This window comes from Monodelphis domestica, chromosome 5, assembly GCF_027887165.1.
Source record: "Monodelphis domestica isolate mMonDom1 chromosome 5, mMonDom1.pri, whole genome shotgun sequence".
NCBI classification, from domain to species: Eukaryota; Metazoa; Chordata; class Mammalia; order Didelphimorphia; family Didelphidae; genus Monodelphis; species Monodelphis domestica.
In genome coordinates this window covers 194,772,610-194,796,512 of record NC_077231.1, presented here as the reverse complement: position 1 = coordinate 194,796,512, position 23,903 = coordinate 194,772,610, and the positions used below count along the sequence as shown (strand labels likewise).

General features: G+C 36.1%; 1 pseudogene; it reads right to left on the bottom strand.

The window, feature by feature from the left end:
* LOC130454730 (putative high mobility group protein B1-like 1) overlaps positions 1-23,903 on the bottom strand; it is a 77,483-nt pseudogene that overhangs the window by 43,351 nt on the left and 10,229 nt on the right.

The window sequence follows — 23,903 nt, the reverse complement described above, 5'->3', positions numbered from 1 at the left end:
ATCAAGTTGTAAGCTCCCTAAGGTCAGCGTTTAGCATGCCTGGCACACTGCAGACACAACAAATATTTATTGATTGCAGCCCATTCACGTTTCTTTGTAAGTGATTGATGTAGTCTTAATGATCAAGGATGACTTGATTAGGTCAGGACTATGAGAAATCGGATCCATACCCTGAAAATTTGCACAGAGAGAGAGGGAGAGGTCTAAGCATCAGTAGATATTAGAGACTAAGAATCTGAGAGTCAATAGTCCTCCACAGATCTTCAATAGCTCAGATTTTATCAAATTATCCTTGAAACTTTGATTCAATTGCTCATACCCAAAAAGATGTGAATAGGTCAGCTAGTACTCAGACCTCAAGTACTTATTCACCATTTCTTTTATCAAGAAGATAATCAATATTCCATACAAAAGCCTCATCCATTAAACTGCCACTAGGTTTTAGTCCTGGTCACACTGTCTACACAAGGAGAATTGGAGGTTTTTATAAAATAAATGGCATGACAGTGCAAACACAATTAATCATAGCACCAAGGAATGGCCCAATAGGGACAAATTATTATAGTACGAACAACCAGACTTTACCAATTATATCAAATCACTTATGCCTAGACTGTCTAAACACAAAATATGGAAGATAAAGACCCAACTACTTGTGAAGCCATAAATCTTTTGCAAATATTTCCTACAGACTTCCACAATATGCCCTGGTCCAGTCCTCTGAACTGGAGCAAATAATTATTGATTAATAATTAAACTGTGACTATGTCTAGTTATTAATGAGGCTTTAATTCAGCTACCCAACTCTTGAAATAGTAGTTGTGTTATGGGATCTCTGTGTACCCCTAGGGTTCAGGAAGGATACCTTTTGCAAGAATGCAAGACTCCGAAACTTAAAAGTAAAGAGAGATTTATTAGTAATGTTGAATTTTTGGCAAGCAAGACAGCATGAGTGGAGGTTGCTCCCTGAATGCCACAGTTTTGGGGTTTTTATATGCTTTGGACTTGACTCTGGGACAAGGGGTTAGGGAGGAGGTTTCCCTGAAGGCATGGGGGTGGTTCTCATGATTTGGAAGATAGATGGAAGAAGTGTATCTCTTTGTCCATCTCAAATCAGTGGGACAATCAAAGGAGAATAATCCTCTCTGGGTCAGATATTTTGGGTTGGGAGTCAGATATAAGGGAGCAAAGGAATTTCCCTGATAATAGTTTGTCTGAGTTATTCTGGGGGTACAATGCCCATGACATTTGGACTAAGAAATTATCCCAGAACAACTGGTTGATGATTAGTTTTAAAAAGAGAATAAACAACTATCTTACATGATTTTAAAATCTTATTAATCTGAAGGTAAGAGTCTAAGCCAGATGCTGTTGTAGTTAATTTGTCCCTCCTAGCTTTTTGATGCCATGTATAATAGAGGGAGAAAAAGGAATGAAGTCCCCCACCACTGAATTCAGGACCAGAATATGGTAGAGATGAAATGGAACTAATGGGTGGAGAGAGAGGATAGATAGTGTCTCCCCTCTCCTTCCTCAATAAACCCACACTAGCTGTCTTGGGGCTATTGATTACTTTTCTTCAGATGCAGGGCTGACGCAGACCCAGGACTAAACAGCTTCTACCTCCTTGGGGAGGAAATATAATTCTCCTCCCCAATGTTTCTGGTCCCTCTCCCTGAATATCATGAACAGGCACTTGATCTATAGAAACAGCTATTCATTCTTGAGGAACACACAAAGGGTCGGGTGTGAGATTGAGGGATTAAAGTAATGGAAAATGGGAAATAGGAAGTCCCTAAAACCTAACGATTGAACCCCTTCTCCCCAAATCCTGCAGGGTCAGGCTGTGCCTGCCTGACCCTCTGGGGTCAATTGTGAGAGTTGTCCTGACTTCTAACTGTCCTAGTTATGATTTGAAGTTCAAGACAGGCTTTGGAGGGGTGGAGAGGAAATCTTCTTGAGGTGGATAGTTTTGTATCAAGAGTCCTATCCATTCCTGTTGTCTTCCACTGGATTCAGGGGTTCTAGATTCACAGAAGGATGACCAGGGCTCATAGGTGCTTTCAGAGCAACCTCTCTGAAGGGCTTTCCAAAGAGAAGTGAAGTGAACTGCTTGGATCTCAAGCTCTTCTCTGTTCTTTCTCTGGAACTCTCTGTTCCTCTTGCTCTAATCCCACTTGTCTTGCTCCTCTGGCAGCTGGAGTCTAAGTTTCTTCTCTTACACAAGTCCTTATAACAGAATCAAAGCTCCCGGTTAAATAGCATTTTATTGCTTAGAAAGCACTTACTCCTAACAATCCTATGGGATAGGCAATGCTACCATTATTATTGAGCCAAGTGACTCAGTGCTCAGAATGCTAGACCTGGCTGGAATCAGGAAGGCCTGAATTCAAATCTAGTCTTGGAATTTACTAGCTCTGTGACTTTGGGCAAGTCACCAAGCCCTTTCCTTGGGCTATTTTCTCATCTGTAAAATAAGAATAATAATATCTGCCTCTGAAGTTGTTTGGATATATATATATATATATATATATATATATATATCCAGAGATATAATTAGATGAGATTATATTTGTAATGAGTTTTGCAAACTTTAAAGGCTACCTATGATATGACCATTTGACAGCTATGGAAACTAAGGCTCAAAGAGGTTAAATGTTTCTTGCCTAAGGTCATACAGTATGCATTAGACCTGGGATTCAAACCCAAGTTAACTACTACAAGACTAGCATTCTTTCCTTTAGACCTGGATACATATTCTAGATAAAAACTAAACTATACTTAAACAGGATTTTCTTTTCTTAGATCAAGACTAACAACTTTCCTTGATTCTGTTAAGATTTCTCTTATTTGTTTTTTTTTTTTAGAAAAAAGAGGCAGGATTGCTAGCTTCAATGATTTCTCTGAAAAGCTCCATCATCTGCTATTTAAAAGTCCTTTGGGTGGAGTTTAATAAGAGCTATGTGAGAGGAGAGCTCACTTTTGGGAATCGGCTTGTTTGCAAGATATTCCTGTAAAGCATTTGGTCACATTTGCCCAAATCATACCTGGCTACATACAGTACATTCTCTGACTCTCCTACAAACATGACAACCAATTCATCCACCTTTTTCTGCTGTTTTTATATTAGTTTGTTCTAAAGTGACAAACAACTATCTCTGGCTCTTTAGAATATGATTAGAAACTTGAGGGCACCATAAAGACATTTTAAATAAGCTTTAAACAGGAGAGCCTGCAATTAGTGTTCTAGTACCCATCAAAATACTAATTTCTCTCTGAGGGCATCAGCTTCTTGGCAATTAACCCTCCACTTCTCCCAATAACAGAAACATGGAGTTATATAGCCAACGATGAAACTTTAAAATATTGATTGTAGCAGGGTAGCTAGGTGGCTCAGCAGATAACAAGCCAGGGGTAGAGGCATGAGGTCCTGGGTTCAAATTTGGACTCAGACACTTCCCAGCAGTGTGACCCTGAGTAAGTCACATAACCCCCATTGCCTGACCCTTACCAAGTGGTTCTTGGTTCTTTGGTTCTACCTTAGAACCAAATCAAAGTACAGATTCTAAGATAGAAGGTAAAGAAAAAAAAATAAAATATCAGTTGCAGCATTTTAAGAAAAGTCCAAGTTGGGGGGTGGGGGTGGAAGGGGGAGATCTGAAAGGTTCTATCAGATCGTTATAATTAGAGATTTCTCAGGTTAGGTATATGTGTGAGGAGAGAAGAGTGCATGTATGATAAATATGTATTGTGCAGTTGCAGTATGTATACATACCAGAGAATGTCCAGGATGCCACACAGTGACACTGACCTCTGTGTTATCCCTCTCACAAACACTATCTTCCGGCATTTTTTTCTGGTCATCCCCCATGCTCAAAATGCTTTCCTTCCTCATCTCCACCTCTTGGCTTCACTGGCTTCCTTCAAGGTTCTGCTAAAGTCCTACCTTCTATAAAAAGCTTTTCTTGGTTGTCCTTAACCTTAGTGCTTTCCTTCTAAGGCTACTCTCAGTGTATTCTGCATATATTTTGACTGTACATAGTTGCTTATCTATTTTCTTTCTCATTAGATTGTGAGCTACATGAAAACAGGGACTATATGTTGACTTTCTTTTATCTCTGGTGCTTAGCACAGTGCCTGGCACATATATAACTATCTGTTATACATATTTGTAGTACATTTTATTATGTGGATTATATATACATATATATATATATATATGTTAATATATTCTGAATAGACACCCACATACACCCACAATGTCCTAAAAGTCTTGCTAATGTTTTAAACTTCATAGCTTAAAAGTTCACTAAAACTTTTGAGACAACCTGTATAAAGTCTTAGAAGACTGATCATTTGTCAGCCTTTATATATTTTTCCAAGTCGTTGATGAACATTTTGAATAGAACTGGGGTAAGATCAGAGAGGCCTATAGCTTACCATTAGGTATTTCTCCAGAAGCTGACATTTATCTATTAATCTCCATTTAAGGTTCCAGTATTTCAGATAGTTTTGAACTGACATAACTACATGAGCCATAACTCTATATCTTGAAATATTTTTATCCTCTCTTAAATCAATTAGCTCCCCACCCCTATCACTGGAAGCTACTGGATTTCATGTAAATCTCATTAATAATTTCAGCTAGAGAGGCAATGTTGTGTAGTAGATAGAATATTTTAACTTCAGAGTAAGGAAGACTTAGTTTAAGTACCATGTCTGATGCAGACTGGCTCTGGGTCTTTAGACAAGTCGCTTAAATTCTCAGTATCCTAAGCAACTATCTAAGCCATAAAGTTAAAGAGAAATAGTTGATCTACTTTGGTAAAGGAAACTGTATCAGGGGTGCCATATACCAGAGAAGTAACAAGATGGTTATTTTTTTTTCAAAAAGGGAACCCAGGTAATTTTCAGCACCTATAGCAGTGATGGCAAACCTATGGCACAGGTGCCAAAAATGGCATGCAGAGCACTCTCTGTAGGAACATGGTCTTTCCCCACTGCCCCAGAGATCATTATTAGAAAGGCAGAGGGACTTGGGCAGAGCTGCTACCCTCCCCCTCTCCACTGAGCCTGACAACATTTTTTCACATTCCCCCACCCCTCTGCCTAGCAACCAATGGGAGTGCACAGCAGGCAGAGCTAGAGGGGAGTGAAGCACTCAGGCCACTACCCTCCTCCTCTCTACACTCTCTGAGAATATTCCTCACTTCACCTGCCCCTCCATCTAGCAGCCCAATGAGAGCTCTTTCTCCCTCTCCTGTGTGGGTTGAGGTGGGGATGGGACATACCCAGTAAGTGTGGGGGGGGGCGCATGGCACTTGGTCTGGTCTGGGGGTGGGGGTGAGGGTCGGGTCCAGCACTCCATCTCTAATTGGTTCTCCATCACTGGCCTATAGTATCTCTTTTCTGCACCATATTTTAAACATTTCTGCAAAGTATTACAAAAGATAAATACTTGTTAATTTTGCCTTATGGGTCTACATATGAGTCATTCTGGGTAGGAAGGAACATTGAGCTAAGGATATAGTATGGATTCAATAGTATTCCACAAATTACAAGAAGCCTAGCAAAGATTTTGAGTCATCTTTGCAATCAATCACTTTTATCTAACTATAGAAATTCTTTTTTTTTTTTGCTGAATTTTCTGCTATGATAATTTTGGATCTGTTAGAATGAACAAGTAAGAAAAGGAGAATAGAAAAAGCAATAGGATCCCTGAGGATACTAATTATAGCACTGAAACTTGAAAGCTTTCTTAAGAAGGCAATTTACATGCATGTGAATTAAATGCAAATCATATTTATACATATATATATATATATTTCTTACACAGTCATTCCAACTTCCATATATTTAATTAGAGCCCTTTGCTATATATCTTCTTGATCAATTAGCCTTGGAAATATTATTATTTTAATAACCCTTACTTTCTGTCTTAAAATCAATACTCTGTATTGGTTCTAAGGCAGAAGAGCAATAAGGGCTAAGCAATGGGGGTTAAGTGATTTGCTCAGGATGAGGCTAGATTTGAAACTAGGTCCTCCCATATTGAGGCTTGACTCTCGATCCACTGAGCCACTTAGTTGCTACCTTAGAAATATTATAAAGAATTAACTAACACCTAGTAACACTCCAGCTATTTTGGAATCAGGGAAGGAGGCAGAATAACCCCTCTTTTTCCTACTTAGCTTCTACTCTCCCCTCTACCATCATGGTTCCTGAAAAAAGTCCACTTAAAATTAGCTGCTAGGCTAATCCACATCTAAGCTGAAATAAATAGGTGGCAACTCAGGGTGGACTCTTTCTTGGGCTCAGCCACTGTACTTCTGATGGTTCTTCTGCCCTTTCGAAGCTCACAAGATTATAGCCTAGACCATTACAGCTCTAATACATATTTGACTAAACATATGAAGGGAGAAACATAGTAGGTGCCACAGAATAAATTAAAGAGTCCTGAGTTCAAAAACCACAAATCAGCTGAAGTGAAGAAAGTAGGTAATCGGTGTACCTTTAGAGTAATCCTTTTTTTTTTCTTCACTGGCCACCCAGAAAGAGAAGGCTTGAGTTTCTTTGTTGGAGCTTTTAGTATTCACTCTAAATTTTGTCTCTGCATCTAGTTAAAAGGAGTTTCATCATCAAACAATAAATAGGCAAGAAAGAATTGTCAAATACCTACACATCCTCTAAAGTGGAAGGCAGGGTCCTTCATTAGACACACTTAGAAGCCAGTGGATAAAAGAAAATAGAACACTGAATATGTTTAATAGACTAGGTCCCCATTGGACAGTGTCTTGTTATATTAATAAAACCACATTGGTTTCTGAACTTTGATGCCAAGAATTTTGTTGTTTTTGTGGGTCTTTAGAAGCTGTGGTTTCTGTGGAGGTAAGGGCTACAGTACCTTCAAAAGAAGTTGCCAAGTCATAACTATACAAGGGTTTCTTTCCTGGACTATGGTTGTAGGTTCAAGCTGGAAGCAGGATATGTAGTATCAGTCAATCAGTCAACATTTATGTGGCACCTACTATGTGCCCTATGGATGCAAAAAGAGGCAAATGAAAGTGTTGGACCTCAAGGAACTTACAATCTAATAGTTAAGACAATGTGTAAAGAAATATATACAAAGAAAGCTATATATAAGACAAATAGGAGATAATTAACAGAAGGAAGACATACAAATTAAGAGAAGTTGGGGAAAGCTTTCTATAAAATATGGGATTTTAGTTAGGATGAAAGGAATCCAGGGAGGTTAGTAGTGAGCATTGAGGAAGGAGAGCATTGCAGATGGAAGACAGGCAGAGAGAATATTTAGAACTGAGCAATGGAGTATCATGTTTATGGAATAGTCAATGGAATATGGAATATCACTGGATTGAAGAATGCATGCTGGGGAGGAAGGTGCAAGAACTCTGGAAAGGTAGGTGGGTCGAGTTGATGGAGAGCTTTGAATGCCAAATAGAGCAAACAGAAGAAACAATGTAATTCCCAGGACTCTTTGACTTGTCCAAATTGTCTCTATTTTTTCTTCATTCAAATAATGTGAGAGGAATCTTTAGGATTCAGTAAGTGCCTATTGGGCAGCTTGGACACTATGAATGAACATAATGAAAGAACAAGTCTTTTAAGAGCTGACAGTGCAATTTAGGAATTCAGTAACTACTTTCCCACTTACCCTGCTAGGTGCCAAGTGATTCAGCTGAAATTGCTCTCAATCACCCTGAAAATCTTTCTTTTGAATTCTTTATTAGCATAATTAAGCTATGTCAGTGATACTCCTTTGTGTCATAACTTACGACATCCTTGCTTTTACTCCACCATGCTACTTAGAGTTCTATAGAGAGAATTTTTAAACAGAAATATTTAAATGTCTCTTCTAATCAAGAAAGTTATGAACAACATTATAAGAATATTGTAACATTAGAGATAAGGAGAAATGAAGTTCAATTTGAACAGTATTGAGTTTCAGCGTGCTAGAGTGTGATGAGCTTCTTGGATTAAGCTGGTCCTTAAATAATAAAATTATTGAATATCAGATTTGGAAAGAAACTTAAAGGTCATTTGGTTCACTGTTCTTCATTTACCCCCACTCCCACCCCTGAAAGATAAATAGCATTTTTGCTTACTTTCCCCAACACAGACATTTCCCAATATGCAACATCCCTTGTAACAAATGAAAACCACTTTTTTAGTTACAAAAATATGTAACAAAAACACAGCATATGTGACATTTTCTCCCTTTTTATTCCATGTTTCTCCTGTGAGGAAGCTCATTTCATTATCTCTTCTCTAGAGTCAGCTTAGTCATTACAGATTAATTACCAATTATAGAGAAATATCTTGGTCCAAGTGCTTTTTGGTGTTTTCTTTTAAGTCATATTGTCCTAGTCATTTTATCTTGGTTCTGTACTTCATTCTGAATCTGTACTTACAGGTCTTAACATGAATTCCTTATTTCTTGTGGATTAATTGTATTCCAGTTTAAATATACCATAATTTGTCCAGTCCTAATCAATAAGCAGAGATTTTTTAAAAATACTTTTGCTACCACAAAAACTGCTACTATGAATATTCTTATGTATATGGGACCCTTCTTTATGTCTGACTTCCATACACATAAGTGTGTGTTTATGTCTAGAAATCGATATCTACCTATATCTATACCTATCTATATTTCTACACATATAAGGAGTTTGTGTTCTGTAAAGATTAAATTTAGTCTCTAGTAATAGAAATATTATATTTTATGAGGTTTATTAAGATTATTAGAAATCAAGGATACAAAATAATAAACCATATGCCTAAGGCTGATTAGCCTATTCACAGCTTACTCACTACATCTTGCAATGTCCGAGTAGAAGAAGAGGCCAAAGTAGGTGTTACAGCCAGTTAAAGGCAACCACTAGATTGGATGAGAACTTCTCAATTTTTTTTTAAAAATAGCCTAGATAATGCTTTTTAATCAATGTTCCTCCTGTCAAGGCTTTTCAGCAAAGCTAATTCTTGAGCTCCTCCTGACCTTCTTGACCAAGATCGCTCACCTGGTCCCAGCTCTGCCTGCCCAGCTCTTGCTGCTTGCTTCTGCGCTCCAGCAATCCAGACCTGCTTGACCTGGATTGCTCTCCTGGTCCCAGCCCCAGCCCCAGCCCCAGCAACTCTGGCCTCCGAGCCAGATGGCCCCAGGCCAGCCCCAGGACCCAGGATGCTGGTAGCTGCTGTGTCTTCAGGAATCACAAATCAGCTGGTAAAAACGGGGATGCCCTTTCTTAGGCTACAGGGACCACACGGGGGGACAACGAGGAGAAGGAAGACACTTTTCCAAACAGGAAGTTACAAGCATGGCGTATTTCACAGGATATCTTTTGAGTGCACTGATTCTGTTACTTATCTCAGTGGAGATTCAGGGGTGAAATTCATCTCCCTGCAACTCTTTGGCCGAATTTGAGGTTCCTAAAACCCACCCTCACTATGGGGAGGCAGCTCAGTGGCTCAGTGGATTGAGAGCCAGGCCTAGAGATGGGAGGTCCTGGTTTCTAATCTGGTCTCAGACACTTCCTGGTGGTGTGACCCTGGACAAGTCACTTGAACCCCATTGCCTATCTCTTACCAACCTTCTGTCTTCTGACAATAGGCATCTAAATGAATAAAAACCAAGGAACTTTAAAGAGACTGGAGGTTATATTTTTAAGGCTTTTCGGATGCCAATGTTTTATAAAAATATGTATTTTATTGCATTTTGCTGATTGTTTTGTCTAAGATTTAATTTTATTGGTTTTTAGTTCATATATTAATGCATTCAATACTATTCTGTTACCCTGAATCGTTTTAATGTACTGTATTTTAACTACCTTATATTCTGATGCTTTTCTCCTATAACTATACTGAACAAATATTATTGAATAAGCCCAAATAAAAACAGCTTTTTCTATTTTTGACTTTGTAAATTGTCACATAGAGGATAGATGGACTTCATCAAACTGGTTACAATTTTATAACAACCTTTGGAAAATTTAATGAGCTGAATATCTCAAATTGATTTTAAGGGGTCTTTAGACATGTTTTTTAGATTTTTTCCTAACATCTCTGGTCATTCTGCCTGCCCCTAACAGGAGGTCAGGTCCATTTTAGTAGCTAAAGTGAAATACAATTTTAATCCCCACATCCCACGTTTATAAAAATGTGAATGGATGGGACATCACAGTCTCATACCAAAGGAGCTTGGAAGTTAATCCCAGGGCATTGTACCGCTCTGGACAACTCCCAAAAGAGGAGCATCTCTCATAAATACTTTACCCAACATCAACAGTACAGAGGTTTGAGTTTTCCTAGACTTCTCTGCCACATTTTAATGATATCTAGATTTCTTGATGATGTTCTAGACCCAAATAAGTTTTACTTTGTTTAAAAATATTTTTGCCAAGGTTGAAACATTGCTATATCTGAAAAACTTGTGAACTGAAAAACTATGAACTGAAAAACTCAGTTCATAGGTTCTTTAAATGTCATACAACAACTTATGTAAAATATGATAGTGGGTTTGTTTGCTATTGTAATTAATTGGGCTATTGAGAATTTTGGAGATATTAATACCTACATATTTCTACTACTGTTTTTTTATTTAAAAAAAAACCTGTTACCTTGTAAAATTCATTTGCTTGTATTCACAGTGGATCATGGCCATGTATGAAGAGGAAATGGATCTCATTTTTTGTGAGAAACCTTGTATTCTATATTTCCTTAGCTGACACAGTGTGTCAAAAATTATAAGCTATATTTTTGAATTTTAAAAATCTTTTATTATTATATTTTTCTTGCATATGTAATATACTATTTCAGTTTTTTCTCCTTTTTATATTTGAATCACATGTCACCAGTATTAAGATTTTATTTAACTTTTTTTATTTAGCAGTAATATAAGTTTAAAATATATTTGCTATAATGTCAATGCATGCCCCAAAAGCTTGAGACTATAAAAATGATGCCATTGATAGTTTTAAAAAATTATGGGACTTTGCTTAATGATTCTGTTTGATTCCAGTACAAGATATACAAAAGCCATTGAACAGGGCCAAAGAAGCACAAAGCTAAACCTGAATTATGCCAAAAGAGCACACAAGTCAAAAAAGAAGAAACCAATCCAGGTAGGATTGATGCACTTCTAAGCCAATACAAAGAACTTGAACCTAGTGTTAAGACTTGAGGTTGTGACAATTAGCTTACATAGACATAGGCCTTCCTTGTATCTACACTCTTTGTGAAAATGCTTACAGACAAATACCAAAATTTGGCTCCTACCTGGCTCCTATAATCTAGTCCCTATTCTGTCTTTCATAATGTGGCAACTTTCTGTAGTCCTGGCTACTGACTGGGTAAATGTATCATTGCTTATATCATTTTAATTGGGCCCTGATTCAAGGACCTGTTACAGATTTATTTTTCCTTTACTTGGAATTTTGACACATAAGACTTTGATAGTCTATATTCCATCCATAAATTATTTTTATTTGGATTTTTTGATGTTTTTTTTAATTTCTTTTACCAATTGATTCATATATCTCATAACTCCGTCATGCATCCCTAAGTGATCCCTGTGTTTTTCAATCACCCTCTTCAGGGGGGATATGTAAAAATGTAAAATTTATTATTATTTTAAATTGCAAAGTTTGAATTCCTTGAAAGAGAAATTTTAGGTTAAGAAACATGATACCTCTCCAAATCCAGAAACTGAACTATTTGGAGAAGACAACATGAATATGCTTCCACAGACCACAAGCTGCATGAGAAAGATCAAAAATGAACTTTGGGTGTGCGGTTTAAATGCATTTGTTTTGTATGTATACTTAGTATTCATTGGTTTTGTTTTGTTTTTTCCTCTTATTCTCAAATTATTGTAATCTTTAAGTTGATTATGTTTCCATGATCCTTTTGGGGAAACTGGTTTCCCAATACGATCACCGGGGTTGGGGGGAGTAGGTTAAAATGTACATTTGAACCCTAGACTCCAATCCCCAGAAGTCCTTGGTATTTCCCAGAATTCCTTATAATCTCACCAGAGTCTCTACCTGGGCAAGATCACAATGAGTATTTAACTAGCTCTCTGCCTCACATGCTGCCTCTCTACTCAAACATTGAAATATGTAGTAAGTAAGCTGTGAATGGGCTAATCAGCCCTAGGCATGTGGTTTTTATATTTTATATTTTCTTTATTCCTTGATTTCTAATAATCTTAATAAACCTCATAAAACATAATATTTCTATTACTAGAGACTAAATTTAATTTTTACAGTTCTAATATTTTACTTGTATTTTTCTTTTTTCTTAATAATCAGCTACTATTTGGAGTTGTTTCTGGATCTTGCTTATCCACTTATGTATACTTCTTTTTCCCCTCTTTATGAATATGATTGGGATTAACAAAAGTGAAAAGATGACATTTCAGGAGCTAGAATCAACATAAAAGCAAAAAGGAGGAAATAAGCTTGACATAGTGGTTCAAAGAGAGTCTGATAAAAAAAAAACATTTGGTATGTATTGGCAAATGAGCTTAAGTTATTATTAAGTTATAGAGCCTTGAATGTCATTAAAAGGAATTTACATTGGAAAGAGAGTTTAGTGAAAGTCTTCAGTAAAGAGCACACTGGAAACGTGGGTTCTGCACTTGACTTTGTTACTGAGCAGTATGTAATCAAAGGATAAGTTGTTTAACTTTTCTGGGTCTCGGTTTGCTCATTTATAAGATGAGTGAATTGAACTAGCTGATCTCTGTAGTCCCATCTAGTTCTAAAACTCTATATTTCTAGGATTCTGTGACTTGGGGCAGTAGGCAGTAGGGAGCTTTTAGAGGTTTTGAATACAGCCATGGCACCATCAAAGATTAATCTAGTGGCTGTCGGTTTTATGGATGTTAGGTGAGGCAAACCTGGGTTTAGAGAAGCTAATGGAAAGACTATTACCACAATTTGGTGGGGGCATTGGGATTGCAGAAGAAAGGACAAAATAGATATTCTGAAGGAAAACATAAAAGGACATGGCAATGAATTAATTATTGGGAAGAAGGAAAGAAAGTATTTAGTGATTTCTAGTTTGGAAGACTGGAAGAATAGAACTACCAGAAAAAAAAAAAAACAAGATATGCAAGGAGTTAATTTTGGGAGGAAAGGGCCTGGGTTCAATCAATCAATAAACACTTCTTATTAAATGCCTGCTCTGTGCCAGACACTGTTCTATATTCTTTTAACTTAAGGTGAGGATGGAATATCCAAGTGGAAATTTCTCATCAGTAGTTAGAAATACAGACCTGAAAGCAGTAAGAGGTCAGAAAATTAAATAAGGATTTGGAAATTACTTTAGAAAGCTATATTGGAAACTGTGGGAACAAATAGGAGATAAAAGATGAGACATATACTTTTCTTTGATGAGGCAAACTGAAACAATAATCATTTTTAGGAGCCTGCCTCAGTGCCTAGTCTGCATTTTCTAAAGGCTGACTCTAATAATTACATCAAGAATGGCAAACAGAATGCTTGCATCCTACTCTATGGTGACTATGACGTCTCTGTTCCTTTTATTCAAGGTATGGTAAAGAAAAGTTTTGTTTTATTTTATTTTTAATATTTTTTTAGTAATTCTGCTGGACCTACACGAAGTGAACCCTTGGGCTTCTTGTCAGGTGTAATGTCAGGCAAGTCTCAATTTCCCCTTTTTGTTGTTTTGTTTCTTTTTTGGTTTTCCAAAAGATCTTTTTTATTGTGAACTTAGTAATAAGTACCCATATAAAATGGTCATTTCTATATAAAGTCTAATAAAAAAGATTGTACATGAAATTCTGATCTCTATTATGTATAGCTTTTAGATATATGATAAGTTCAACATGTAACTCTTAAACTGAGTAACTCTTAAAGCTCTCCTATTTGTTTATAATTCTGACTTTCCTTCTATTCTTTTCTGTGCATTAAAAAGATATTTCAATGACCCTCTTCCACTTGTTTTTAATAGTACCCTATCTCTGCTTCTCCTACTCATTCCACCTTCAAATTGAAAAAGAAAAACAAACTGGGAAACCTTGTTAATAGATTGGAACAAACTAGGTGTAGAACTAATGACGAATTGTAGCTGATAAATTAGATAGAGCTAGAAAATGTAGTTAGGTGTAATGAGAGTCATAGTGGGGTAATCTTGAGATTAGGGAGAGAACTAGTAATGGACTGAACTTGAATTGAAACACGTTAAGTTTGGGGAGATATCAAAGGTGGAAAACTAATACCAGATATTGGTGGGGGGGGGGGGGGGAAGGACTGATACATGGCTATATAGTCAAGTCAGATTTACAGAAACTGACTGACTTCTGCAAGACAGGATGAGAAGCTCAGTGAAGTCAGAGGCAGTAGCCAGGACCTCTTTTTCAAAAGCAAGTTACATCCTCAAAAAACTTTCTAATAAGCATTTGTTTGGTAATTTGTTTTTATCTGCTGGCTTAAGGCTTTTCAGCCTGCCCTACACTGGGTAGGTGAAATCTTTGGGTCTGAAAGCATCCTTTATCCTCAAAGTACCTGAATCTTTTAAAAAGCAATCTTTTCTTGTCTCTTCCCATAGTTTTCCCTACACCAAAACAAAAGAAAGAATCTTGGCATATATGTAATTATATTCAAAAGCCTGAACATCACAACCAGGTAGAATTAGGAGACCTTTCACTGAGAAAAGGAGGAGAATAATGGGTTGTAGCTTCAAAATGGTAGATTGTTCATTTATTTCACTGACACTTTCGGGAGTGTATTTATTAATCTTTATATAGGCTTGTATGAATTGAAATCTTCAGTTTGATACATATTTCACTTGGGATTTTGCACTCAAAAAATTTTGGCTCCAAATTGATATGGATAGTTCTCAAATGAAGAAATTAAAACTATCTTTAGCTCTCTGAAAAAATGTCCTAAATTACTATTGATTAGAAAAGTTGCAAATTAAACCAACTCTGAGATACCAACTCATACCTATTAGATTATCTAATGCAACCAAAAAGAAAAATTATACATGTTGGAGGGCATGTGGATTGGGACATTAATATACTGCTGATAAAACTGTAAACTGACACAACCATTCTGAAGAGCAATATGGTACCATGCTCAAAGGCTATAAAACTATGCATATTTTTGGCCCAACAATACCATTTGGGAGTCTATATCCCAAAGATATTAGAGATAGGGGGAAAGGACCAAATTGTACAAAAATATTTTAACAACTTTTTTTTTTTGTAGTGGCAAAGTTTTGGAAAATACAGGATTGTATACCAATTTAGGAATGGCTGAACAAGTTGTGGAATATGATTGTAATGGAATACTATTGTGCCATAAGAAATGATGGACAGGGTGAGTCCAGAAAAACTTGGAAAAACTTACATGAACTGATGCAAAGTGAAGTGTGCAGAACCAGGAGAACAGCTATACAGTAACAGAAATTTGTATGATGATTGCCTGTGAAGGTCTAAACAATTATCAGGCAAACAAGGTCCCAAGATAACACCAAATGACTCTTGTTAAAAAATGTTCTCCATGGCCAAAGAAAGAATTTTTGAAACCTGGTAACAGATCAAAAGCACATTATCTTTCATTTTATTTCCTTCATGAGTTTTTTATTGTATGTGTGATGTGTGCCTCCTTGTCATGGCATAGGAAATTTGGAAATATGCATTGCATGAAAGCCCTAGTGTGACATATACCAAACTATTTACTACCTCAGAAGGGGTTGAGGGGAGGGAGACAATCTGAATTGCAAAATGTCAGAAAACAATTGCCAAAAATTGTTTCTACATATAACTAAAAAAGAAAAAGAAAAAAAAAACCTGGCTCTATATCTGGTCTGGCTTTTACATATATACCTTTGTATCTGTAATCTCAGTGATAGTCCTTATCATACTAATCTTACAGAGAGGTGAAGTTGAGATGTTAGGGAGGAATTAGATTTTAATCTTTTTTGGCCAGAAGAAAATAATTCAAAAATAACCATGATAGTTCAGTTGAGTATAATTTGCCCCAAGCGGTTGGGGGTTGTTATCTCTTTCATTTACAATACAGTGTGAAGTTAGAGAGCTAGCTGGAACTCAGCTTTGGAGAGACTTCCTTGTAATGAATCCAATCACCAACTGGAAATTACGGTGAAAATAAAATTCAAAAGATCACAGATCAAAAGAAAGTCAAGTTCATTTTTTTCTCTTATCATCACTTTCAGAGAAAATACTTGAAATAGCAGCATCCAAACAAGGGCCCAATCAGTATCCAAAAGAAATACCTAAAATTTATCTTCCCATAGAGCTCTCAGAACAGTCTCAAAATAAAGGTCCCTAAAAAAAAGCTTCTTTTTTTCTCTCATAAGATGATGTTTTTTAAAGTGGAAAGCATAAAACCCTGAAAAGGCACTTTGGAAGATGTTAGCAAAATGCAAAGCATATCCATTGGCTTTTTAAAAAATATAACTTCTTTATAAATCCTCAACTATCTAAGGATTCTAAAGCATGACTGAAAAATGTTATTTAGGTCATAATTTTTATGATTATCAAAGAGAAAAAAATCTCTATGACAAAGAAGTGAATTATTACTTTAAACTATGAACTACCTATTAAAATATTGCCCATTGTCAAGGTACATTTAATTTTAGCTCTACTGTACAGCTTCCTGGAACCCCCAAAGGGTTAGAGGAAACCTTGTACCTTCTGTGCCTCCATTCCATGCTGTATCCTAATGATCATTGGGAATATGACTATTTTTAACAGACAGACCAGTTGTGAACAGATTACCCATATTGCCATATGTTCATCTTACTCTCACCTTTGAGGTCCAGAAATAGAATTTGTACCATTTCTCAAAATGCACAAATCATTAAATTGGGTCTCAAAATCATATCTGTAAAGATCAATCATAGCCAGGTGTAATCAAAATGTTGACTGGTTGATATAATGATGAAAACTATTGCTATTATGTTTTTTGAAATGTATTTCAACCTAGGGGAAAATGATCTTTGATGCTGAATGTTACCACAGCCTGTGGAATGGAACAAGTAAAGAAAGATCAAGAGGATTATCAGATAGCATACCTAGAGTGGATAAGGAATTGATTCAAAGGATTATAAGTTTGGATCTAAAAAGCACCTCAGAGTCCATCCTCTTCATTTCATAAATGCATAAACAGCCAAGAAAGAAATGACTTGCCATAGGTCACACAGAAACTCCAGAACAAAGATTCAAACCAAGGTCTTGTGACTCCAAAACCAGTGATTTTCCCAATTTATAATGATGGTTACCTCCTTTATTGATATTAAGGGATAAAATCATGATGCCAAGAGAGAAGGACTGGCCCTTTGATTTTATCTATATATGTTAAGGAAATCACTAGTAGTATCATATTCTATTCAAATTAAATACTCAGATCCACTATAATTCTGTATTGCCACTACATTTCTGACTTTGACTTCTGTTCTCACTCTGGTTCTGACTCTAAACAAATTGTTTTAGAAATATTTCTTTTCCCATGTCCTAAACCTTTTCTCTCAATGTCCCCATCTTTGCCCCTTGTCCACTCCACTCACATCAAAAACTGTTCCCTTCAAATAGGAACTTCACCAACAGATTGGCTTGCCCATCAGCAAGATTCAACATTTCATCTGAGACACCATGGTAAACAATCACTGGGATTCCTCTCTTCCTCTATATAACCAAGGCTGAAGCTTTCCTATCCAAAAGTTACTATTTTAAGTAATGACATTTGCCAGGGATTACATTTTGCAGAAATATAAAATCATACAATCTGAATTGGAAATGGCATCTTGCTGATATCATACACACTAAATGGTTTGTCTGTTTCTTGTTTCCAGAGGTGGGTAACTCACTATCTACAGGGTATGAAATACAGGTATTCATAAACTAGTGAAATTATTAGGAAAGTTTCCTAACATTGAGAAGAAATCCAAACATTATTCATAATTTTGCTTTTTCCTTGAAGACAAAGCAGAACAAATTTAACACTTCTTCCACCATTCTTCAAGTATATGAAGACAACTCTTATGTCTTCAAATACCATACGATTCAAGGTTTTTTCTTTCCTGAGCAAAATCCACAATTCCGTAGCAGATCCTTAACATACTGGTCACTATGCTCTGGACCCTGTCCAGTTTGTGAGCTGAACATAATAGTTCAGATATGATTTGAAAAAGTAAAGTTGGAATATTACCTTTGCCATTTTTGAAATTGCTCTTTTATTATTAAAGCCTAAAACAGATTTTTTTTTTTAGCTCTGATGTCACACTTTTAATACATTGAGCTCTTCTCCAAGAAGTTCCCTTTCTTTCATCTTCTGAGTGTCTTTTACAATTTTTCAGGTGACTAAAGAGCTCCCTGGTCATTTCAAGTCACTCCAGTTTTTATTTTCTTCATAAGCAACAGAACAATGGAAATTAGCCATCACTGGTGAATGGGAAATTCTCCAATGTTCCTCAGCTCAATCCTCTGTGGTATGGTAGGACCTAAAAGATCCCAATCCTGTGGGAAGAAGAGGTAAGAAACCTTGTGAAAGAAGTAAGACTAGAGACCTTGGAATTTAGAGAAAGAGTATGGGATAGGCTTGAGCAGACATTATCTGAGCAAGTTAAGACAAGAACTGTAATTATGTAATGCAGAAGGCACATAGAATAAATACAGGGTAGATAAGGGTATTTATTCATGCAACTGAGAAAGGAACTGATGATTATCAGCTGTATTGACTAATTAACTAATGATTAATATTGAAATACAGTCCACTAAAACTCATGCATCTCTTTTTAATAAATAATAATGGTTTTTAAAATATCTCCCCATAAAGAATCTGAAAGACTTTCAAAATAATCCTTAATAAAATTGATTTTGTTAATTTTGTGTTATCTTCATAGTTTAATAATAATGAGGTCCTGATCCAATCATCCAACATATTAGCTATGTCTTTAAACTTGCTACCATCAGAAATTTTAACAATATTATTTTCTAATTGTTTATTTAAATTATCATTAATACAAATGTTGAACAAGACAGGACAGATTAGAAAGTCCTGTGGCACTTCACCAGAACCTTCCTCTTGCACCTTGACTGACATAGATAAATTAATCAGAATAACTTAAATCAACATTTAATTCTTCAACTAGGTGATAATCTACTTATTTGTTATAATTTAGCTCATATTTATATAATTTCCCATAAAGGTATTATATTAGACTTTGCCAAATGCTGAAATACTTTACATGTGCATATATGTATATGTTGTTTATAGTTGTTGTTTTAGATAGTAACATATAGATAGACACAATTGCGTGTGTGTGTGTGTGTGTGTATGTGTGTGTGTGTGTGTGTAAGAGGAGTGAACTGACTAGTAACCAGCTCTAGGCTTTCTCATCTATGTGTATTTCTGAGAAGACACAGAATTTGCAACAGTAAATGTGAATAGGAAAACAGGGACCTCTAAACTGAGTCTCTCTCCTCCACAAAAAAGCTCAAGACAGGAAACAAAGTCACAGATAGCTTACAGGATTTTCTCAGGACATGTCCAACATGACAAGTCCATCTCAGTTGTTATGTGCTTAAGTGAGGATGCTACCCTGAAAACTTCACTCCCAGAGAGATGGTAATTCTTTTTGCCTATAATAACCGCCTAGATTTTGTTTGGGGTGTATTTTGCTTAATTCCTACAAGGAAGCATTCTTTCTGCTTTCACTTGGCTCTCCAATGTGGAATAGCTTTGACACTTTGATTCATATAGAGGAACACCATCTATTGGTAAAGAACTTTAATGTTCTTTTCAAGCTTGTACAGAGCCTCACTGGAAGCATGGGAAACAGGCCATTGTCATCTTGATAAGCTTTCCTTTGGAAGTCCAGGAGAAACCAATAAAGTAGTTTATTCCATCTTAGTGATAAAGCCTGAGACATCACCTTGACAGACCCAGACATCTCCTGTGCAATTGTGGTGCATTAGAGAAGCAGAAAGTGTTTCCTGGTCTTCTCATTTGTGCTTTCACCTGTGCTGTGGTTTACAATAAAGTGTGGAAGTAAAAGCTGCTTCAAAATGAGTTCCCTGTTCATCTTAATGCTTTTATTGTGACTTGCTGGGAAGGAAACTAGTGCCTCTCTTCCCTTCCGATGTTCTCCAGTGCCTGTCCAATTAGAAAGTGCTTGAGATTTCCTGAATTGAAGGATGCTATTTCAAGAGTTTACATTGCATTGGAACTCAGGGTTATGGAATGATTTCTTGTGATTTATTTCATTTGATCCTTACAGCAGCTCCCTAATGCAAACAGTGCAAGTATTAATACATCCAATCATTAGATGAGAAAATGGGGTCTTTTCATATAAGCTGCCAGGTCTGAAGACAGGAAAACATCTTCCTGAGTTTAAATCTGGCCTCAGGGGCTTGTATGACATTGGGCACGTCACCCAACTCTGCCATAGCTCCTCATCTGTAAAATGAGCTGAAGGAGAAAATGGCACACCACTCCAATGTCCTTGCCAAAAAACCCCAAATGGGGTCACAAAAAGTTGGACATGGCTGAAACAACTGAGCAATTGCAACATTATCTAGACATATCTGTCTGATCTTACAATTATTAAGGTAGCTTTTTGATCCCATGTGTAAGATGATATAAATGTGCCTAAGAAAATCCAGCCCAATCTCATTAAATTCAGCCCCAATTTTCTATGCTGTCCAGATTTTAGAAGATTCTTATTTCATCAACCCAGAGGGATAGTTCCCCATTTTCTGATTTTTGTCATCTGAAAATTTGAGACCATTTATTCTTTCACCCATGTTATCCATAAAAATATTAAACAGGACAGAGATGACATATTTTTAAGACATTTCACTGCAGGCTTCCTTCTATGTGAACCATGAATAACTATTTTTTTGTTAGTGGTTATTCAAACATCTCTGAATCCAACTAACTTTACTATCATCTAGCCTATATCTCTCCATATATTTCACAAGAATAAAATAAAATGCAAGCTCTTCCAAGATAATTACTGTGTTAGACTTTCTTTGTATCCCCAATGCTGAATTTAGTAAACACTTAAATGTTTGTTGACTTGTTGACTTCACTTGAATAGCATGAATTTGTTAAATTATTTACTAAAATGTAGGCAGACTATATTTATATACCTCTCACCCATAAGTGTCATCTCAGTCTCTCTTCTTCATACATTGTAACCTCTTTATGGCATCTAACATAGTGGACATTGTCAGTTTTCTAACTCTTCCTTCATTTTCGGCAATATCTTTTGGATTGAATTTGCAAAACTCCAATCTCTTTATGGGACACTCCATCCCTGGTCAGGAAGCCATATTCTAAGCTAAGGTCGTGAAATATAAATCCTGTTCAGAGAAGTATATGCAAACAAGTAACAATCTCCACCACCATTTTATAGCTATAGCAATTTCTTCACTTTAACCTTTGTAACTGCAGTTCTTAGATTCTGGACAAAAATCTAGAAAGAATTTTTGATTCCAAAAGGTATTCAGAGTACTTTGAGGAAAATAAGTTGAGGATTGGTGAGAAAGTTGCTAAATTGTACTTCCTGTGTCATGTGTTTTTATAATTTGTATATTTGTTTTGTTGGGATGTTTAAATAATTGGTTTTCTTGAAGGACTAATTTTTTTAAAAATAAATTAAATTAAATAAATGAAGCTAAAGCATATTTAATTTATGTCCTGGTCATAGACAACTAATGACTTAAGACTTTTTAATTTCACCATATTGAGAAGAAAACTGCCACCAATTGGTGGCAACAATTCTTGTAAAACAAACAAACAAACTCAGTCTTTTTAAGTGTTTTCCTGATACCTGATTTTGCCAAATGAAATTCAAGGAATGATAGTGAAAGTCAAATCCATCAATACATACTTATTTATTTGTATGCACATCCATGTCAGCTCCCAAAGAGTAAAGGCCATGCTACTAGCTTTCTGTGGGTAGTACTAAATTTAAAAAGAGAAAATTCTGGAGGTACAGCTAGTTTAGAACATATTTAATTTCTCTCTGATTCAGAAGTCTATATTCACTAAGGGTTTATAACCTACATTTAGAAATAAGGTATTTCTTAAATCATTAGACTCACAGATGGTACATAAATTATTTCAGGGAACTCTCAGGACACTTTCAGAACTTTATCAACATCCTCCCTGCAAAAGTACAATTTACTCTTTTTCTTTTCTTTAAATTTTTTAAAAATATTTTTTCAGGTTACATGTAGACAAAATTTTTAATAATTGCATTCTGATATTCTGCAATCCAAGTTTTCTCCATCTCCTCCCTGCAAGTTAGCAGATAATGATACAGATTATACATGTGCTATCATGTAATATATATTTCCATGTTCATCATATATCACTTATACAAGAAAAAAATTCACAGAGGAAATAAAGTGAAAAAATGGTATGCTTCAATCTTTATTTAGACTCCATCAGTTCCTTCTATGGTGGATAATCTTTTCCCCTCACAAATCGCTTAGAGCTGTCATGGATCCTTGTATTGCCAATAATAAAGTCATTAATAGCTGATCCTCATGCCTTATTGCTGTTACTGTGTGCAGTTTTCTCCTGGTTCTGCTCACTTCACTTTGCATCACTTCATTTAAGTCTTTCCAGACTTCTTCATTTAAAAATTTTCCATTTTTTGTTTAATGATCATCCTGTTCATCATTTCTTATGGCACAATAGTATTTGATTGCAATCATATGCCACAATTTCTTCAGCCAGTCCCTAATTGATGGAAATCCCTTCAATACCTAATTCTTTGCTACCACAAAAAGAGCTGCTATAAATATCTTTGTATAATGTGGTCCTTCACCCCTATCTTTGATCCCTTTTGGTAGTGGTATTACTGAGTCAAAGAGTTTGCACAATTTGATGGCTCTTTGGACATGGTCCCAAATTGTTCTCTAAAATAGTTGGCATTAGTTCATTTTTACCAACAGTATATTAGTGTCCCAATTTTCCTGCATCCTCTTCAACATTTGTCATTTTCCTTTTTTTGTCCTGGTAGCCTGTCTGATAAGTGTAAAGTGGTCTCTCAATTGTTTTAATTTGCATTTTTATAATTAATAATGATTTGGATCATTCCTGCATTTGACTCAAGATCATCTTAATTTCTTCATTTGCAAACTGTTTATTCATACCTTTTTGACCATTGATCAATTCAGAAGCATGGATTTCTTTCTCAAGAATTCTGGGAAAATCCTCCTGCCTTCAAAGTTGTGCAGACAGTGACTGACTAAATGGAACATCAGGTACAAAAACAAATATAAAAACTTGTCAGTCACCAATATTTAGAAGGAAGATTCAGTGTCACAAACATCCTCAGTTTGTGGATTTGTGTATATTCATGGATTCCTTTTAAGAAGTTTGTCAAAAAAGCCTCACCTGCCAAGATGGGAAGATCACTTTGCTGTATGAGTAGGAAGGAAGGAAGCAAGCATTTTGTTAAGCACTTAGCAGGTGCTTAGTCAAGTAGTATGCAAAACACTTTATAAATATCCAATTTGATCCTCAAAACATCCCTGGGTAGATGGTGCTATTATGATCTCCATTTTATAGTTGAGGACATAGAAATAGACAGAGATTAAATTACTTTCCCAGGGACACAAAGCTAGTTAGCAACTGAGGCTGGGTTTGAACTCAGGTCTTCCAGCCTTCAGACCCTGTGCTCTAACCACTGTACAACTTTGTTGTCCACAAATATTGGTAGCTCTCCTGTGGCTGGGATGCAACTTCCTACCCCTGATTTATGGTCTGGAGAGAGAAACGCTAAGACTAACAGATAAGGTCATTCTCATGCATAATCAAATAAATGTGCACCTATATTTAGAATTGCTAGTGATTGTGATGCAGGGATTTAGACAA